This window comes from Elephas maximus, chromosome 3 (assembly GCF_024166365.1).
Source record: "Elephas maximus indicus isolate mEleMax1 chromosome 3, mEleMax1 primary haplotype, whole genome shotgun sequence".
Lineage (NCBI taxonomy): Eukaryota > Metazoa > Chordata > Mammalia > Proboscidea > Elephantidae > Elephas > Elephas maximus.
The window spans coordinates 154,915,370-154,931,774 of record NC_064821.1 but is presented as its reverse complement, the minus strand read 5'-3'; the positions used below and the strand labels follow the sequence as shown (position 1 = coordinate 154,931,774).

The window sequence follows — 16,405 nt, the reverse complement described above, 5'->3', positions numbered from 1 at the left end:
TAGTTTCTAGAAATGTTGACAAGCTCTCATCCTCTCCTCTGTCTTCTTCTTTGACCAACTTTTCAGGTTCTGTGTAGGGGCTCTTCTGTATCTGACCCTTGCAGAGCACTACAACTGCAAAACTAAGGAGGAAGATTCCTCTGCGTGACAGTTGCTGTGTGCCCTCAAATCGATGCCAACTGATAGGGACCTTTTTTGACAGAGTTCAACTGCCCCATGGGGTTTCCTTAGGCAGTATCTTTAAGATTCCTAAGATCGCTAGGTCTTTTCCCTGGCGGAGCGGCTGGTGGGTTCAAACGGACAACCTTTCACTTAACTGCTGAGCGCTTAACCATTGCACCAGCAGGGCTCCTTTGCGTAATAATAGACGTTGCAAACGAGTTCCTGGACGGAGAATCAAGCCCGGGTGGTAGCAGCAAAAGCTCCAAATCCTAACCACTAGACCATCAGGGATCTACATCTCGCTACTTTTCTTGAACCCTCTGGGAGTAACTAATATTCCTTGAGCTGAGCTCTGGGAAACCCAGGCCCGCCTACCCTTGCCGATGCGCTCTGTCTCTCCAGGGATAATTCCGCGAAGGTCGCATTCCTCCTGTTTTCTCAAAAAAGCGAGCCCGCAGGCGAGGCGCCAAGCCCTCCGGAAGTCCACTGACTCACGCGCGAAGCTCCCAAGGCCTAGGAGTCGCAGAGCGAGTTGGCTGATCCTGGCCTCCCCTCAGAATCGACGTAGAGATAGGCCTCTGTGAGGCAACAGCGCGAGAAGAGATGATCCTCAGGTGCACAACAGTGGACTGGATTGCCTCGAGGAGGTGTGGAGGGAGGACACCCAGGGTTCAAAGGGCCCCAGCTCAGAGCCCGCGGGGTCGCCCTCACCATAAAGGACGCAGGTGGATGCGGGAACTGAGATAGCCTGGATGGAAAACTCTTTCAAGCAGGGCCGCGGGGCCCTGACCTGGATGTGCCCCCTAAAACCTGCCACAGCTGCACTTTTCCATTTTGTTTGAGGGCAACTCCATCCTTCCGTATGCTCCGGCCGGTAATTTCATCAGACTCCATATCCAATTCGTCAGCAATTAGTAATGTCTTGTTGGTCACGTGTGGACACTGATCTGCTCCAAGGTTTCTCATCCCCGGCACTACTGATGTTTTCCATCAGATAATTCTTTATTGTGGAGGACTCTCCCGTTAAATGTAGTATGTTTAGCAACATCACTGGTTTTGTCCACTAGATGCCAGCAGAATCTACAGACCCCCAAGTCATGACAATCAAAATATCTTCAGACACTGCCAAATGTTCCAGCGGGTGCGGCAGGGGACGAGAAGACATGAAAGGGAGAAAAACTCTAGGACCTGTACCTGTCCAAGAATAAATTAGGAACATATTGCAAATGTTTTTATATCAAAAATATCAAAGGAAGCATAGAGGCTGCCAGGAGCTTGCGGTGCACGCTGATAGTATAGTCCTCAGTACTCTGCCTGTGGCCGCAGCAACTCGGTTCGAATCCGAGTCATGGCACTGTCTGGTGTCTACCATGGCTGAGCCTGGCCTATCTCTTGCTTTTGCTTTTCATTTCTGTACTGGATGCACACGTTACCTGAGGCCAGCGAGTTCAGGATGCTGCTGGCTCTCGAGCACGTGGCTGTCAGGAGAGGAGAAGTAAGCCTTACATTGCACACACCTGAGTCGTGGTCATCTGGAAACCCCGGACTTGCCCAATGTCTGAGCACGTGCACAAACTATCCCCAAAATAAAGGCTGTCCATAGCTTCCACTAATGAAATGTGTAGTCATAACCCCCTTTTTGCTTGTTCTTTTCTTTCTTTCTTTTTTTTTGGTGGAGCTATTTCAAATATCAGTGGGGACCTTAGAGATGAAAAGAGAAATGAAATAAGAATTCCCACTCCAACAGGAAATTTTTACAAAAAAATCTAATAATTCCAAGAAAATCTAAACTTGATGCTATCACAGGCCCCCCACTTTTTATGCTAACAGTAAATTATTGAAGTATAATTCACATAGAGCAAAATGCACAAATCTTATGTACACAGTCCGGTGAATTCTGACAAATGTAACCATCACCTAGATCAAGTTACAGAAAGTTTCCATCAACCCACAAAGATCCTTTGAACACTTTTGCAGTCCATGACTACCTCACTCCCACATAGGCAATCACCATTCTGTTTTCTATGTCCATAAATTAGTTTTGGCTATTCTTGAAATTTACACAAATGACTCTAAATTTTTGTGGTTGTCTTTTTTTTTTTTAATGCAACCTAATGTTTATGAGCTATATCCATGTTGCTGCATACCTGTGTGTGTATTATTTTGGTGCTATTGATGAGTGTAATTTCAATGTGTGAATAAAAGACAGTTGATAAACAATTGGGTCATTTCTAGTTTGGGCTATTGTGAATAAGGCTGCTATGAAAATTCTTGTGCAAGAGTCTTTTTGCGTATCTGTGCAGTCACTTCTTTTGTGTATGTACCTGTTAGTGGAATCGCTGGGTTTTGGAGTTTTCCAGAATGGTTATGCTATTTTACAGCTTCAACAGCAACAGGAGATACCGTTAATCCACTCTTTTGTCAGCACCTGGTGTTCACTTTTTTTTTTACGTTTTACCCATTCTGATGGGTGTATGATGGTATACCATGGTGACTTAAATTTTTGCTTCTACTGTGAGTAATGATGTTGCAGGTCTTTTCTTACGCCTTTTGAGTATTAAAAAATCCTCTTTTGAGAAGAGAGCCTCTTCACTTTTAATTGGTTTAACTATATTTTTGCTTCTAATTTTTAAACAAGTATTTTATACTAGAATACATTTATATGTACAGAGAAGCTCGGCGATAGCATTGAAAATTCACATATATTTCACAACCAGTTTCCCCTATTATTAATGTCTTAGATGGTACATTTGACACAATTAATGAACCAATGTGGATACATTATTATGAACTGAAGTACATATTTTATTCAGGTATGCTTAGCTTTTGCTTAATATCCTTTTTCTGCTCCAGGATACATCATTACATTTAGTTGTCATGTCTCCTTAAGCTCCTCTTAACTGTAACAATTCCTCAAACTTTCCTTGTGTATGATGGCTACACAGTTCTGAGGAGTACTGGTCAGGTATTTTTAAAAATGTCCCGCAATTGGGTTTTATCTGATGTTTTCCTCATGATGAGACTGGGAGTATGGGTTTGGTGCAGTAAAACGCTATTCCGTCACATCAAATCCACATGACTTACCACTGTTGTTGTTAATCTTGGTCACCTGGTTGAGGCAGCATGCCTCAGGTCTTTGTTGTAAAGGTGCTCTTCCCCGCACGACTCCCCCCCCCCCCCTTTTCCAGACTGTTTCTTTGGAAGAAAGTCACTGTGAGTAGCCACATTTAAGTAGTGGGTTTTGTGCCACACCTCCCTGAGCCCAAAACCAAAAAAATCAAACCCAATGCTGTCGAGTCAATTCCAACTCATAGCGACCCTATAGGACAGAGTAGAACTGCCCCATAGAGTTTCCAAGGAGCGCCTGGTGGATTTGAACTCCTCACCCTTTGGTTAGCAGCCGTAGCATTTAACCACTACACCCTAAATTATTTGGGATTCTTCTGCAAGGGATGTTAGCCTATTCTTATGACAATGGGGGGCATTTTATATTTACTTATTCAATCATTTGTTTCTATTAATACGAACTCGTGAATATATATTTTATACTCTGGGTTAATCTAATACTACTGAGTTTATATTGTGCCTATTATTTTAGTTGGGCCATTGGAAGCTCTTTCAATTGTCTCCTGTGTCCCTTTGACCTACCCCCATCATTCTGGTCTTTTTAAGGGAGTCCCTGGTTGGCACAAAGAGCTAAGTGTTCAACTAGGCAGTTTGAACACAGCCAGAGGCGCCTCAGAAGACAGGTGAGCTGCTTCCCAAAGGTCACAGCCTTGAAAACCCTATGGAGCACTTCTACTCTGCACACATGGGGTCGCCATGAGTCAGGATCAACTCCACAGTAACTATTTAACACCTTTCTTAAAGTCAATATTTATATATACGCCAGTCAAAAGCCTAATCTATGCTTCTACCTGCAAACATAAGCTGACCGTTTTAATACATGCACTTACGGTATGTGGTGTACAGATCCAGGCAGAGTCTCACTGCTTCTACCCACCCTTCTCTCCCGCTTTGTCTCTGTACATGCTTATTTCTATCTAGACAGGGCCACTGCAGCTGCCAGCGCTTTGCTCAGCTTCTCTTCTCTCCTCCTTGGGTGCCCCACTACTCTCTGGCATCAAATGACGCTGCAGAGAGCTGCTTAGCACAGGCAGCTGGTGTCCTTGGAGATCACTGGCTCTTGATTCATCCAGGCTCTGGCCTAAGGGTCTTACTGACTACTTCCTGCCAGCTCTGTTAGGATTGTTATCCACAATCCTCACCCTTCCAGGGACCCTAAGGCCTTAGTCTCTAACATCTTTACCACGACTAGGTATCTGTACCACCTCGGAGCTACTCTCTTTCTTGGAGGTTCAGTTGCTTGCTCCACACTGTGTGATGAGCACAGTGCCCAGTCCAAGGCCCACCATGCGAATCACGGATCAACAGTGAAGTTATGATTCTTTGCCTGGGATCCCTGTATGTGCCAGGAGAATAGGCAAATGTGACAAGAATATTATTTCTAAATGTCTCATGCTACTGTAACAGAGCAGAACTTACTTCCCAGCTTGTAAGACACGCTGCAGGGGTGCTTATTGCACTTCAGGCCAAGCACTAATTCTTTCAGGGTCACACCCTGGCCACCCAGGCTACAAAACTACTGTGTAGGCAAACTCTTGAATATCTTTTATTCTAATATCACTGCCTGGTTCTCCACAACTTCCTCACTGAAGCTGCTTTATGTCAGAGTAGACTAGCTTTGTGTATGAAATTAAGTTCCAGAGGAGGCAGAAAAACAGTTGCTGTTCTGGTCTGGTATGCACAATAAAAACTTGTGCAGTTGCACCCAGATGCGGTAAATGAACTGTGGTGGAAAGAATACGAATCACGCATTGGCCAGGAATCAATATTGAGTGCACCTGTTCGGCCATTGAACCACCAGCAATCCAAATTCAAGTTGCCTGCATAGATCATAACATCCCCAATAGCCTTGTTTTTCCCTGAACCGACATCCTTGGGTGACTAAAGAGGAGTGGTTAAAGGGAGAAATCTTGGAGTGAATTCTCACTTATTTGCTGTTCTGTAGGTCTTTGTAACACATAACTGTTAAAAACAGGACTTTTGTGTGTGTGTGTGTGCTTTAAGGGAAAGTTTACAATTCAAGTCAGTTTCTCCTACAAAAACTTATACACACATGGTTATATGACCCTATTTGCTCTCCCTATAATGTGACAGCACACTCCTCTCCACCCTGTATTTCCTGTGTCCATTCAAACAGCTGCTAAAAACAGGACCTTTCAATCTTTGGTCTTTTTCAGGGACTCAAAAGGGGCATCAGAGAAGAGAAGCTCAAGAATCACCTAGACCTCCTGGAGTACCTCAGACACATCCCCAAACATCCAGCCTCCTGAACCACCACTGGGTACTGAATACCTGTCTGGGAAAGAACTGGAACCCATCTCAAGCTTGGAAGGAAAGCCATGGGAGGCACCAAACAATCAGGAGGCAAAGAGGTTGTATCAGCCAGTGAATAAATGCGGATTCCTTAGGTTCATGCAGATTTAGGACCAGATACAAGAGACTCAGTGATTTCTGATGTTTTTGTACTGAGGTTTCCTATGGTTTGTATTGTGTCAGGCAAAGATTTGTGGTGTAAAGCCTAACCCCTATATTGTGTTTGTAATTCCAGTTGGGAATAGTTTCCTTTGTTATGTTAATGAGGCGGAATCACTATAGGCTGCGTCTTAAACCAATCAATTTTGAGATATAAAAAGAGCAGACTAGGCCTTGAAGCAAGGAAGCACAAATGGAGAAAGACTGATGCCACTCGGAGATTACCAAGAAACCAAGGAAGAGAAGCTGAAAGAGACAAGGATTTTTTCCCAGAGCTGACAGACAGAGCCTTCTCCCAGAGCCAGGGTCCTGTATTCGGACTTCTAGCCTCTGAAAATATGAGAAAATAAATTCCTGTCCGTGAAGGCCTTCTCCTTGTAATATTCCTGATACAGGGGCTCTAAGAAACTAAGACAAGGCGTATCGTCCCCGTGGAGCCCTGGTGACACCCTGGTTAAGAGCCTAGCTGGTAACCAGTTCCGCAATTTGAATCCACCAAATGCTTCTTGGAAGCCCTACCGGGCAGCCCTACTCTGTCCTAAAGGGTTGCTCTCCTATGAGTGGAAATCGATTCGAGGGCAACAGGTATTATGCAGTTGGGAAGAGCCAATTTCCGAATTAGTCTCTTTTAAGGCGAATCATTTTATTTGAATGCAATAACTTTAATTTAGAGTGTTGCCTGAAACCCTGTGTTCTGGGCATCTTTTATGTGTATTAACTGTTTCTTCCAAAAAGAATACTGTTTAAATCCATTTTAGAACTGCTTTTTCCAAGTCCTGTGGGAGTTGTTTTCTGAACAGCCATAGGACTGTAAGTAGATGAAGCACCCCTGCACAAGCATTGGTGGTTCAGTGGTAGAATTCTTGCCTCCCACAAGGGAAACCCGGGTTCGATTCCAGGCCCATGCACAACACGAATTACTTGTCCCCCTCCCTCCTTCATGTGCCCAAAACAGTTCCACTTCCTGCTCTGCTGGATTATCCATTGCACCACCAGCACAAGTCATTTTGCCGTCCCACTCAGGAGTGGGAAAGGAAGATGAGAACTATACACCTGGAGTTATTTCTGGAGCAGAAAACATTAAGGAGTCGATCTAAACCGGCATGTTGGGTCCATCTGAACTGGGACAAGCGGTGATCCTGTAGGGGTTAGTACTGGGCATGCAGAGCAGGAACCACATGGCCAGACCTGGTCTTTGAAATGACAGGTAAGGTGGGTGGGTCTCTGCAGTTTTATATACTTGAAATACAAACCGTTGTTACTTTTATCTTTTCTAAACCTCACCAATGCCTGGAATCTGAAGTGTCCTTTGGTCATTGATTTAAACTCAGAACTTGAACTGACCTATGGACCATGTCTCACTATGGAGTGGGGAACAAGAAATGAAATTTCCTGAAAAGAGAGAAGCCATGGGCTGGGCAGATACCCTGTGGGGGAGGCCTCTGGTGCCCAAAGAAGAGGGAGGTTTGTGGCAGAGGAAATTCTGAAGAAGAGGAGAGCTGTGCAGAGGGGCCTGAGACCTTCCTTCCTGATGCTCTGCTACTCTTGGTAAAATTACAGACAAAAATGAGCCATAAGTGGTTAGCAACATGTACAGGAAAATCACTTTTCTCACTCCTGCATTTTTAACACTCCACCAGGTAAATCTGCACATCAGGGTATGGTTTTTAAAGCTTATGGTTAAGCAGCACTGGGAGGAGGCCATGGCAATCCTTGGCTCTGGAGGTTTGGAGGAGGAGACTTTGGAAAAGGCATACCTGGGGGCATGTGGTTTGTCCACACCGTTTTCATCAACTCTTTTCTTCAGCAAAGCTGTGTAGTCCCTGGATATCATATCGGAGCTACCACATTGGTGGTTTCAGTGCACCTGATTCTTTCTTGAAGGATCAAGAAGTGACTGACCCAGGCCATTGGAGTGAGATATAAGCACAGAACTTCAAATGCTTTTCTCCATCTTTTGCTCTGTCTGCTACATCTGCACCTGACCTTTCACACAACAGCTCAAAATAGCCCATAGTCTCTTTGTTGTTGTAGTTGTGGGGTGCCATGGGGTCGATCTCGAATCATGGCAACTCCATGAGACAGAGTAGACCTGCCCATAGGGTTTCCTAGGTTATGATCTTTATGGAAGGATCCTTGCTGGTGCAGTAGATAAGTGTTTGGCTTTTAACCAAGAGGTCAGCAGTTGGAACCCTCCAGCCCTCTGTGCAAGTAAGATGTGGCCTTGGAAACCCTATGGGGGTAGTTCTACCCTGTCCTGTAAGGTTTTGATGAGTCGGAAGGAAGTCATCAGGAACGGGTTTAGTTTTCCTTCAATCTGTAAGGGAGCAGATCGCCAGATCTTTCTCCTCTGAAGCCTCTGAATAGGCCCGAACAGCCAGCTGAGCAGTTAAGCAGCCGAGTGCTTAACCTTTGCACCACCTGGGCTCCCTTGCAGTCTCTCAAAAGGTTTACAATTCTTCATACTTCCTGGAAGTAATGTTTCCCTCTTAATCCTATAATTCCTCCAGGACTGACTCTTTTAGAGAGTCAATCAGTATCCCAGACTAGTTCAACATCCTGAATTACCTGAATTTCCCAAACTGCCATAATTATCACATTTACAAAACAATAACCCATATAACCCACCATCTGACTCTACTGCTCTTTATCTCTAAAGAAATATTCTTATGCCTTGATGTCCCAGTTTTCCACTCGAGGCCCTGCAGACAGCCTGCAAGGGGAAAAAAGCTGTGCATAAGGGTGGATGGGTGCATCACCTGCTAGTCAACAGCAACGGAGCCCACAAGGCCCTTCACTTGCCTTCCACTCACTTGCCAACTAACTTAATCCACTTCACACGTCCACACAGTGAAGGGAAACTTTGCAAGAACAAATGCCCAGGCAAGCAGCTTTGAGGTTTATCCGTAGAACCGGGTTCTCCGGTGGGACAGGAAGCGATGGGGGCGCTCCTGAGTGAGGAGCTGAGGTGGTCCACACCCAGCAACTGAAACCCCTGCTGGGAACGCCCAGTTCCTCTATGTCCCATTCCCTAGTTCCTCCCTTTTTCTTTCCAATTCTCTTCTCTGTTCTTTGGAGTCTCTCCTCCTTCCTCAGGTATTTTCTGAGGGTTTCTGGGACCTCAGTTCCTGTGGAGGACCCAGTGCCAACTAGTGGATTCCGACTCATAGCAACCTTATAGGACAGAGTAGAAGTGCCCCATTGAGTTTCCAAGGAGAACCTGGCGAATTTGAACTCCGGACCCTTTGGTTAGTAGCCATAGCACTTAACCACTACGCCACGAGGGTTACTAGTGGAAAAGGAGACCGGGCCACGAGGCAGAAAAGCCCACGGGGAGCAGGAGGGGAGATGGGATCTGGAGCAGCTCGCGCTTCTTCCCTCCGGGCCCCAAACCCTTCTAGCTGCTAAAAGAGGATCAGAGGCAGGACGCGGAAAGGGGAGTAACAAGTTCACTTCCCCATTTAAAGAGGTTTTTTTTTTTTTAATCCTTCGTTTAAAGGAAACACTAAGGTTCCACCGAGACTTGAACTCGGATCGCTGGATTCAGAGTCCAGAGTGCTCACCATTACACCATGGAACCACCGCAAGTCCCTTTAATCGTAGGGCGGTAGGAATCCCCAAATCCACAGCCCCAAGGAGTCGATTCTGACTCATAAAAAAAAAAAAATTTTTTTTTCTCATACCTATGATCATTTCAATTAAAAAAAAAAAAAAGAACAAATCTCTTGCCGAATCTTAGGGACACAATAGAGCTGTGTAAATCCGCATTTAGCATCCATAGTTTCCACTACTAATCTCAAGGCAGTCCTCTCTCAGAGGCGACTTGAGAATCCTTGACCGGTGTGAGTGGACTCATCCATCTTGCTTTCTCCCTGCATCTCTCCTTTTATTGACTTCTATTATTTCATTCGCATCTCAGGAAATTGAGGTAAAGTCCACTTTGGGTTTCAGGCGATGGCACAGCTCTTTAAACCTCTGTCATTAATCCTATACTCTGCCTCATTTGCCAGAGTTTCCTGCCCCAAGGTGAAATTTCTGCCAACAACAGTGTTATTTTCCTTTTCTTTGCCTCCACCCATTTCTCATTGCCCAGGAAGGGCAGACGATGGTCAGGGTAGGACTTGGGTGTTCCGGGGCACCTTGTCCAAACAGCACCTATTATACTCCAAAAAAAAGAAAGCCACCACAAATTCCTATGTGTAATACAGAAAGGTGTCTCAGCAGTGTCTTATCTAGGGAGTAGGTTCGGCAGGCAGAAGAACTCTCATTTTCTTCTTTATACATTTCTTTTTGGTAAGTTTTTCTTACAACAAACGTATTTCTTAGATACACAACAAAAAACAATTAACCTTGTTTAACACTTATACGCTCAGACAAACCAGACTAACCACATTTGCTGGGACTCAAAATCGGCCACGTGCTGTTGAGGCTACAAGACAGGGCTCTGGCACTTATACAGCCACAGTCTGTTTTCTGAGAGCTTGGCCACAACCATTATATTCCAATTTCCCAATGTATCATGACCGAGAAACTTCACAATTTTTTATTTGTTTTTGTAGCGCAGTAAAGATTTAACTTCATACAAAGAAAGTACTCTTTGTCCTTGGTTTCTCGAAGATAACTCTAAACCAAAGACAAGCAAACAAAAAACTAAACACCCTCCTGTCAGGTTGATTCTGACTCCTAGTAACTCTATAGGACAGGGTAGAATAGCCCAGTAGGGCTTCCAAGGATGGAAATCTTTATAGACACCCACTGCTCCATCTTTCTTCCTCGGAGTGGCTGGTGTGTTCAAACCATCAAGCCTTTGGTTGGAAGCCCAGCACTTACCCACTGTTTCTCCAGTGCACCTTGACATAACTTTAAATGTTTGGAATTTGCTGAGTAATTGAGGTGCTTTTTTTTTTTTCCTATAGGCCTCCGGACCACACTTGAGGGTTTATGCTAATAAGGTGACTCAAGCGGGGGTTGGCAAGGCTAGAAAGAGGACCTCCTTTTATCAACCAACCTGGGGTGAGGGGTGCAGAAGCTGGGGGAAAATTCATACCTAAGTAGTGAGGCTTAGAAAAAGGCTGTGGACACAGAAGCTCCATGGGCTTCCTGGTTGGTGAGAGACATCTATGCACATGGAAGGGTAGTGCACCCTTTTGGAAACAAGGACTCTGCATGTTCAGAACCTTCCCAGTCCTTCCGTATGTGTCTCCTCCATTGTATCCTTTTTGCTATAAAACTGTAACTGTAAGTACAGGACTTTCTGTGAGTTCTGTGACTCATTCCAGTGAATTATCAAACCCAAGGTGGTAGTGAGAGCCAGTAGGTCAGAAGTGAGGGGAATGAGCACCTCCAAGCTTAGGGCTGGTATCCTGAAGGGGTAGAGGGAACTTCTAAATATGAAGCCAGCTGGTTAGAAGTTAGTGGGTCACGAGGACTCCCAAGGTTGCAGCTGGTGTCTGTGCCCTTTACTTGTGAGGTCTGCTCTAGCTCCAGATGGTTAGTTAGGGTCAGAGGAAGATGCTGCATGTGCACCTGGTGTCAGAATAAAAGTGGAAGATAATTGAATTGATAGTAGTACATTTTTGCACTTCTTGCTTTGCTTTTTTTCAGCCCGCTCTCTTCCTCCACTCTCTCTTTTCGTGTCCTTTTCACCAGCTTCTAACCCCTCCACCCTTTCATCTCCCCTGCAGGCAGGAGATGCCAACTTAATCTCAAGTGCCAACCTGATCCAAGAATCTCACTCCTCATCAGCATCCCTTTCCAACCCATTGTCCAGTCCAATCCATGTCTGAAGAGTTGGCTTCGGGAATGGTTCCTGTCCTGGGCCAACAGAAGGTCTGGGGGCCATGACCACCGGGGTCCTCCAGTCTCAGTAGATTTGGGATGATCAATAAATATTTGGTGTTAGAGAAGTGGGAATTGATTTGGGCTCTTCCTACATGTAAATATATCAAGACATCCAGGGGCACCCATTGCTGTGTCACAGGGTAGGTGTATCCAAGTTGCCTTACAGTATTGTCTCATTATTTCATTTATGAACACAAAACACCACAACACTAAATATGTGTGTAATAGATGTAAACTTTGTATTCAAATTATACACATAGTTTTAATACCTTACAAAGAGATTATTATCATGCATTCCTTTGGCAGACAAAATTGCCTTTCTTCTTCCTAAGGCTAGTTTGTGCCTTCGAAAAGTGAGTTGGATCTCTTGGGCTAATGATTTCAAAATGGTTAGACTGCATATAGGACATTAAAGAATGATCTGGTCATGCACACGCGTAATGGAGTTCCACGTGGCCAAAACATGAGGGTCTCTATGGACTGCTACTGAGTTATTGCTAGGATAAATTGTTTATGTGAAAAAAAGCAAAGCAAGAAGTGCAAAAATGTATACAGTAATCTACCTTTTCTTTAAGAAAAGAGAGGACAGAAGTGTTTGTACTTATTATTAATACTTGCTTATTTTTCAGGAAGGATAAGACAGAAGGTACTAAAAACGTTTTCATCTAGGGAATGTGGTTTAAGCTATAGGCATGATGGTGAGATTTTGCTAAATATTATCTTTTTTATATAGTTTTGATTTTTAAACCATGTGATGTTTTCCATTTTCAAAAAAGAGAAGAAAAAGAAAACACTACAATTGATAAACAAAAGTAGAAAATTTTAAATTTACCTGTTTATCACAATGATAATCACACAGAAAATATTCACGTGAATTTTTTTCATCTCTTTCCAGAATGCTCTGCTATATCAGCATCCGTTTATTTTTTTTTTAACAATTCTTATTGTGGTTCAAGTGAACGTTTACAAATCAAGTCAGTCTCTCACACAAAAACCCATGTGCACCTTGCTACACACTGCCAATTACTGTCCCCCTAATGAGACAGCCCACTCTCTTCCTCCACTCTGTCTTTTCGCGTCCTTTTCGTCAGTTTCTAACCCCTCCAGCCTCTCATCTCCCCTGCAGGCAGGAGATGCGAACATAATCTCAAGTGTCCACCTGATCTGAGAACCTCACTCCTCACCAGCATCCCTCTCCAACCCATTGTCCAGTCCAATCCATGTCTGAAGAGTTGGCTTCGGGAATGGTTCCTGTCCTGGGCTAACAGAAGTTCTGGGGCCCATGACCACCGGGGTCCTTCCAGTCTCAGTCAGACCATTAAGTCTGGTCTTATGAGAATTTGGGATCTGCATCCCACTGTTCTCCTGCTCCCTGAGGGGTTCTCTGTTGTGTTCCCTGTCAGGGCAGTCATTGGTTGCAGCTGGGCACCATCTAGTTCTTCTGGTCTCAGGATGATGTAGTCGCTGGTTCATGTGGCCCTTTCTGTCTCTTGGGCTGGTAATCACCTAGTGTCTTTGGTGTTCTTGATTCTCCTTTGATCTAGGTGGGTTGAGACCAATTAATGCATCTTAGATAGCTGCTTGCTAGCGTTTACGACCCCAGACTCCACTCTTCAAAGTGGGATGCAGAATGTTTTCTTAATAGATTTTATTATGCCAATTGACTTAGATGTCCCCTGAAACCATGGTCCCCAGACCGCTACCCCTGCTACGCTGGCCTTCGAAGTATTCAGTTTATTCAGGAAACTTCTTTGCTTTTGGTTTAGTCCAATTGTGCTGACCTCCCCTGTATTGTGTGCTGTCTTTCCCTTCACCTAAAGTAGTTCTTATCTACTATCTCATTTGTGAATGTCCCTCTCCCACCCTCCCTCCCTCCCTCCTCCCTCTCATAACCACAAAAGAATGTTTTCTTCTCAGTTCAAAGTATTTCTCAGGTTCTTATAATAGTGGTCTTATACAATATTTGTCCTTTTGCAACCGACTAATTTCACTCAGCATAATGCCTTCCAGGTTCTAAGGCCGAGTGAGAGGCATTTCACCTTTTGCCCAGATGTGGGGTGCACGCAAGGTTTCCCTTAAACCAGGCTCCAGGTATGCTCACTGTCAGGTTCCTGTCCTTCTGACCCCTAGCTGGAAGGCTTGCTGCCTTCTAGCTGCAGGTGGGGAGCGATGTAGTGCGGGAATGAAATGCAAACCAAGCCATAAGAAGCGCGCCGGTACGTGACAAAACATGCGCCAGACACTGCCAAGACTCGGATTGGAAGCGAAGTTAATGCGGCCACAACGCAGAGAACTCACCACTATACGATCAGGGCCCACCACAAACCTACCAGCCCTAACTGGTCTTCTTAAACTGTATTGACAGAAAAACATTCACACTGTTTTGTTCTGGAACAGCCACAGGTGCTACGCTTTTCTCCCATTTCCTGCCGTCTCTCAGCTCCTCCTTCCCCGTTGTGTTACACCTTAAAAACCATTCTCTCCTCCCCAGGACCTCGCCTGAGTCTCTCCACAGGCCTCCTGGGGGTCTGGTTCTCCTCCACGCCTGCCAGCTTTTCCTTCGCTCCTCTTCACCAATCCCCTTTCCCCGTTTATTTTCCGCGCTCCCGCCACACCGACCGCAACCGAGGCGAGCGGGGGGCGTCCACGGCGCGGGCGGGCGAAGGCAGAGCAGCCGTGTCGTGGACCCCACTGGGCTCAGACGGGGGTTGCAGACCCGGGGGTCTCCGGGGGTCGCTGGCATCTGAGGCGGACAAGGAGCAAGGAGGGGCGAAGGCCGTTTTGGCTGCCCTCCTAGCTTCAGACTCACCCAAACGCACTGCTTTCAACGCGACGAACAACGGGATTTGTCGCCCCAACCTGTCGGGTTTTCTGAGGCTTTGCGCAAATGGCTCGGCAGAAAGCTTCTGGCACCACCTAGCGCTTCACAGGAGTTCACTCGTTGTTGAAAAGGAAAAGTTTACCTGTGGTCTCTGTGGCGCAATCGGTTAGCGCGTTCGGCTGTTAACCGAAAGGTTGGTGGTTCGAACCCACCCAGGGACGCACGTTGGGTTTCATCAGTGTTAAGATGTCCCCAGAGCTTCTGCTGCTTATATCTTACTATCTAAAGGCAGAGGGCAACCTCAGTTAGCCTTCTATCCTCTTTGCTTGGAAACTGAGAACTCAGTAATGATTGAAAGAGAGGAATCATCGGAGTTGCTTTTGACAAGTTTTTTTTTTCCACTTTGTTTACTTGTACTATTATTTATTGAAACCCTGGTTGTTGTAGTGGTTAAGTGCTACGGCTGATAACCAAAAGGTCGGCAGTTTGAATCCACCAGGCGCTCCTTGGAAACCCTGTGTGGCAGTTCTACTGTGTCCTATAGGGTCGCTATGAGTCGGAATCGACTCGACAGCAACAGGTTTGGTTTTGGTATTGTTTATTTAACGCTTTCCGTATACTTTGGAAATCAAGTTGGGTCTATGGTTTTATGAATACAAAAAAAAAGTTGTAATCACCATTAGTTATCTATTTTTAATCGCTCGTTCTGTGCCTTTAGCAACCCTGACTTAAAAAAAAAATACACGCACATTAATTTCAGAAATCCCAGGAAATGGCAGCGGTTCCCACCGTCCTTCATAAAATCGCCACCACAGAATGCTTTGAGGATGCAAGGACAGTTCCTATATTTCTCACAGACTTCTTGAAGGTTATGTCTTCCTGATAATACCTGGGGCTATAGATGTGGGCGAATGACCATGTCTTTCATGATAAATTTACTGTAGCTTTCTAATGCCCCTGAGGCTTTAGATATTTTCCACTACAAGAAATGTATCAAAGACGTTGTGCCATTTCAAGTTCATTTACTGTAGGCCACCTTTGGGTGCAAGTTTTCAGTGAACTCGTTCAAGCGAACAATGTAGAATTGCTGACAGCTGCTCAAACTAATACAGTGGCTCCAGAATTTCTACCTAGTGCACCTGTATCAATCGGTAAACCTAGCCGTATCCATCACTATATTCCTTCCGCCCTGCTTCTACTCCCTTAGGATCCATTTCCATAGACGAACCCTAGGATTTAGGTTCATATAAAGTGGCAGAAATCTTGCAGTACTTCTGGTGGTATTGCACCTTCCTATGGGTCATCACAGTTTGTGCATTTCCCTCTGGGACTTTCCGGGACTCGTGTCTGATTCTAGATCTAAAGCAATGGGGAAAAGTAGCAATGGGCCCTGAGGAGTAAAACAAACAAATGTTTCCGCCCGGTTTCGAACCGGGGACCTTTCGCGTGTGAGGCGAACGTGATAACCACTACACTACGGAAACCCTGAGGTTCTCGTAACCTAAGGAAACATCCGTGAAAACTCTAGGGTGGCCTTCTTGACCTTTTGTGACTTTCAATGTACCAAATTCAATCCCATTTCGAAATTCGACTGGCAGCAGCAAAGTCCTGGAAAGGGCCTCAGTAAGCACCAAGCGAACCAAGGCTCACTGCATTTGCCTTGACTGGTCATTTCTCTCAAGACTTAGCTTTAACGCCTTTCTTATCTCTTTCTCTTGTTCCTGCCACTTCAGTTTGCTTTTGATGTGAGATGTCAAATCCAGCGTGTGGGGCCCCATGGTCCTTGTTTCCAGGGTAGGCGAGGGACCCTAAGCCAGGGCATATCGGGAGTCTCAGTCTCCTTTGCCTGAAGGGTTCGCTCGGTGCTTCCTGAGGCCGTTTTCTTCTTCAGTGTCAGCCTGTGGCGAAGGTTCAGGTGATAGAAGAGAACCAAGAGAACCTTTACAACTCTCTGGAACTAAAACTAACATAAAGCATGTCTCG

The 16,405-nt window shown here is 45.3% G+C and overlaps 3 non-coding genes across 3 annotated transcripts; 1 reads left to right on the top strand and 2 right to left on the bottom strand.

Annotated features, from left to right (window-relative positions):
• Positions 1–9,268: 9,268 nt before the first annotated feature.
• Positions 9,269–9,340, bottom strand: TRNAQ-CUG (transfer RNA glutamine (anticodon CUG)). The gene has a single exon. It is a non-coding gene; the product is annotated as a tRNA-Gln (tRNA).
• Positions 9,341–14,569: 5,229 nt separating this feature from the next.
• On the top strand, positions 14,570–14,643 carry TRNAN-GUU (transfer RNA asparagine (anticodon GUU)). The gene has a single exon. It is a non-coding gene; the product is annotated as a tRNA-Asn (tRNA).
• A 1,190-nt stretch (positions 14,644–15,833) lies between these two features.
• On the bottom strand, positions 15,834–15,906 carry TRNAV-CAC (transfer RNA valine (anticodon CAC)). Its single transcript has one exon. It is a non-coding gene; the product is annotated as a tRNA-Val (tRNA).
• Between the last annotated feature and the right edge of the window lie 499 nt (positions 15,907–16,405).